Source organism: Scylla paramamosain, chromosome 1 (assembly GCF_035594125.1).
Source record: "Scylla paramamosain isolate STU-SP2022 chromosome 1, ASM3559412v1, whole genome shotgun sequence".
NCBI classification, from domain to species: Eukaryota; Metazoa; Arthropoda; class Malacostraca; order Decapoda; family Portunidae; genus Scylla; species Scylla paramamosain.
In genome coordinates, this window is record NC_087151.1 from 13949979 (window position 1) to 13955000 (window position 5022).

The window sequence follows — 5022 nt, forward strand, 5'->3', positions numbered from 1 at the left end:
AGATCTACTGGAAGTTATTGAGGTCCTCATTCATGTTTTCATGATTACAATGATGGCTCCATCAGGATTCTTAAGCAAGCGTGAAGTTTATTACCGGTGTTGTTGATTTTTTTTTTCACACAAGCAAAAGATAGCATAAAAATGTAAAATATGTAAATACAAAGGTATAAGAAAATACTCAATGTAGTGCTATCTTCATAAAAGAATATATATGAGAAATCCGGAGAAAATTTTAAAAATAGAATGAAAAAAATCGCCGAGCGTGAGGGTCAGTGCGTGCCGCCATGTGTTGGATGAGACGAGGTGCCGTATTTTGAAGCACTTTGACTCTCTTAAGGACTGTTTTCAAAGGCCACAGAGGTGATTATTATGGCTCCCATGGGTGGCTTTCCCAGTGATGGTGCACAATCGCCAGTAAAATTCTTTTAGAATCATGCAAACACTCGTGAAAACCTCCAGAAGCGCTGCAGAACACGACTTAATGGATGTATTGTGCCGCTCAGACCACTTGATGACCTTATGAATCTGCAATAAACCGCAACATTATGGAGAGTGTATGAGAATACATTTTAGATTTGCAGCGAACAGAATATCTGTTTCATACTAAATATGAGATGTCTTCACTGAAATCCGTTAGTAAGTTTCTTTGATACCTTTAGGGCAGACACGCACTGGTAAATACATATTGCATTCTTCCTCGTGCTTAGAGATAATAAAGCAGAACAAGATATGACGAAAGAAAAAAACACAGCACAACGAAAAAGGTGAGTCCGGTGAAAAATAGGAAATTAAGGAAATCCTGTACACAGTGAAGCAAACGCTCATAATACGCAAAGGTAAGCAATGACAATCCCATGCAATAAAATACCGTCTGTTAACGGAAAGGTCTTGAGGTGGGGGTCAACGTATGCTCAAATATACAAGTAATATAATGTAAATTAGAATGAAGTATAGTCATGTGTTTTGTGTTATAACCCTGACTACAGCTTTATCACTACTGAATAACAAAAACACAGCACGAAGGCAAGACTAATGATCGATTAAAACACAGAAGAGGTTCAAGAAGAGGTGGAGTTTTTTTTTTTTTTTTATGTAGGAAGGGCACTGGCCAAGGGCAACAAAAATCTAATAAAAAAAATGCCCACTGAAATGCCAGTCCCATAAAAGGGTCAAAGCAGTGGTCAAAAACTGATGAATAAGTGTCTTGAAACCTCCCTCTTGAAGGAATTCAAGTCATAGGAAGGTGGAAATACAGAAGCAGACAGGGAGTTCCAGAGTGGCGAGGATGTGTGACCATAACAGTGGTATGGAAGAAGCGAGCAGCAACGGTCATATTAAAGTGGTTACCTTACACATCATGGCATTGCGACACTAATAAGACAGATATTCTTAACCGTTTTCTTCTCTCATCTTTCAAAGATGACAGAAATTATTAGTCGAGTTCCCATTGGTATTCGATTTGTTTCTATTCGAGACATGAAAACATCATTGAAAACTCCCTAATTTCCTTTTGTTAAAAGTAGCCACAATACAACACTGAACTGTTAGTTTTTTTTTTTTTTTTCCTATCTCTCTCTATTCTTGATGCAAAATTTTTGTTACGCTTTCACTAGAAACATGGGAACATCTTTGAAAACCCCAAATTTTATCCCTCATGCTTGTTAAAAGTAGTCGACATACAATCCTGAAACGATGGAGGATATGGACTTAACGCATTGCTGTCTGAGAAGCAAGTTGTAGCCACACTTACTATGGTCTTGCTGTTGTGTTTTGTGATATTGTCCTAAAACTCTTGTCTTGGTTCCTGTGAAGAGGTGATCATTAATTGCCTTTCCTCATAGAGCTTCCACGTCCTTTAGTTAAGCGAGTTGTCAGTATTTATTATGTAAGTATAGTCAAGCCAGGGTCAGACGTGGAGCCCTCACTTCCTCTGTGTGTAGCGTTTGTCCTCAGTCGTTGGTCATTTGATGTGCTGAGGATCCATCAATTGCCAAGCTTTTTACGGAAACTGTCGGCAGATCTGAGGAGCTAATATTAATTTTCGAGTTCTTGAAGAAATCCATGTTCTACACCGGCGAGAAACTATTTTTGGATACTTCTTTGATCTTCAGTTGCACGATAACTATGATTTTTTTTTTAAACAAAAACAAGAATGTCTTGTAATATATATACTCAAGTTTCGTGGTTTAGGGTTAGAATTTTTTTTTTCCTTGTATTTCTATAAGTGCCCCATGAAGGGTAGAGGGAAAAAGAAATGCGGTGGAAATGAGTGCAAAAGGCCACTCAACTCCTGACCTCGACTGTTCATACGGTAGCCCATACTTACGATGATAAATACTACAACTGTTTTTTCTTGCGCATGTAAATAAGTAGATGAGATAAAATAACAGAACACCTTACCAGTTTTGGAGGACACGCGGGATATCGGTAAACTCTGAAGAAGGTAAGACAGAAGAACATAAGAAAATAAGGAAATCTGCAAAAGAGCGTCAGGCCTATACGTGGCAGTCCCTGTAAGACCCCATAAGGTCCCCATAGACGTTATGACCGCCGGATCCAGTCGCTGGAGTCATAAGCAAATCTCACCGTGTATGGGGAGATCGTACGACCGAAAGCGGGCGGAGTCAGCGGCCGGACCGGAACCTGCCACCACCGGGTTCCTGGTTTCCGTTTCAGTTCAGGCGGCCGGAAGTCTGAGCATCTATGGCATTGTCGTACGATCTACTTCGGTTCTGAAGCAAAATTCATAGCGTGAAGTTGACGGCGACGTCCGCTGATAAGGACTTTTGGGCCGATTTCATCAAACTTTATAAAGAACAACCTTGTCTATGGAAGATGAAAAATAAAGATCAGAGACATGGTCTTTAAGGAAGAAAGAGGAAGGCATTCTGGAGAGAACGGAGATGAGGATGGTGAGATGGATGGCTGGCATATCACTGTTCGAAAGGAGACAAAGTGAAGATATAAGAAGAATGTGTGGAATATGTAATATCAAGGAGAAGGCAAGAGAAGCACGACTAAGATATTTTGGACACGTGATAAGGAGAGAAGAGGATGAACCAGTGAGGAAGGCAATGATGGTGGAGGTTAGGGGAAGAAGGAGGGTTGGGAGACAGAATAAGATGGAGAGACGTAATAAGGAGTGATATAAACAAGCTGGGAGTGCAAGAAGATGATGCAATGGATAGAAACAGATGGAGAAGGATAACGCGAGCGGCTGACCCTGCAATACAGTGGGATTAAGGTCGTATGAAGCAGAAGTGACAAAGTAAAAGGAATGCAACTTATGACATTTTATTACAGACATTACAAGAAAAGGATGCAACAGCCACTCGAGACTGTACTGATAAATAAATAAATAACTCCAGGAGTTGCTTCCGAAAAAAAATGCATAGCCCATGGCCAGGAGCTTCAGCTGATGACGTCTACACGCCATGTCTGTGTGTACTGTGACGTGCTGCCACTGTTTAACCCGCGTTTTCCTTCGTCGCTTGGATTTCTCTAGTTCTGCAGCAATATATGCCACAGCGATGGGTTCAAAGCCACAGGCTATATCCTCATCGCTGAGTAGGGAGGCCATGTCCTCACTCTGCCACGTCTCAGGAGAACTGAAGTAAAACTGAACATCTTTGGGCAACGCTGATACCGGAGTTAGAACGGAATTGGAACGGAACCTGATCTGCGGTCGTAACGTCTATGGGGCCCTGATGGGGCCCTAAATACAGTTACTATTCCTGTTTCTACTTTCTCTACCAGCATGTTACAGGGCTCAGGTGCGGTAATGTTTGAAATAACAGCTTTTTTTTTATAGTGATAAGGTAAAAGGTGAACGTATTAATTTCATAAGGGACGTATTAGTATTTAGAATTATTATTATTCATTTACTTAATTTTTGGCGTGGGGTGTGATGAAGCCGTTGTGAAGATTAAAATGTGTGGACTTAATTGTGTACCCGCGGGTGAGTCTCATCCCTCGAAAAAAAATAGCGTGCAGCAATCTTCTAATTCCTAGCGAGGCATTACGCTTGGCGGGACTCATCGTTACCCTCACTAGTATTTTCACGGTGACGTTTCAATTCTCGTCGTTCACACGATTTATCACATCCAGCGCATGCTAACAATACTGACTTAATTTATTATCTCTTCTCCCATCCTCCCACGTCCCCCCCACACCGCAACAGCTGGTGCTTGTTAGTTTTTCTCCGCGAGCAATAAAGTGAAATAACATAATCCTGCCTTCTCTAGCTTCAGTAAGTCATCACCTCTCCACCATTACTACTATCATATGCTTGTGATCCTTGCATGTAGTAATAAAAATCTATTGAACTGAATTGAATCAGTCTGATCATAGTTATCATCTAGTTTATCCTAAATCGAGCAGAAGACGATACGAATGGAGTAGAGCGCTAAGAGGGTTGGGAGAGGAAGAGGGGGGGAGGGGTCGGGCCAGCACGGTGCGGCGGGTGCCGGCCCGTGGGAAGAACAAGCATGGTTTGGGCCGCACCGCAATCACGTTGATAATAAGCAAAAACCTCAATATTCATCAGATTTCTTCTTTGGCAAGAGGCTGTGATTGTGCGTGGTGTGCTTGAGATAATGGGTATGTTTATGTGTAAGCTTCGGGAAGCGTGGAACACCGCAGCGAGGGAGAGCTGGGCAAGTGAGTAAGCATTCCATGTAAAGTGTTAGCTAGTTCATAAAAATTAAATTTAGCTAAGATTATGACTGTTTGTTCAAAGAGTGTGAATAACGTGTGTATGAGTGCGTGCTGCTATGCCTGGGCCACCCCGTGTGGGATTGTCAGCCTAGTATATGAATAGAAAGATTACGACAAAGAATAAAAACACTCAATTTTTTTTTTTTTTAACACGTTACATAAAATTTCGAGTAGTGTGTGTGACTGTGCGAATTGCGAGTAACATACGAGTGGTGGGGTGAATTAGATAGTGAAGGAGAGTAATGAGCAGTAATGAGGTGAAGGCTGCTTGGCCACCATCACCCAGACCGTCGCCACGCGTCCACC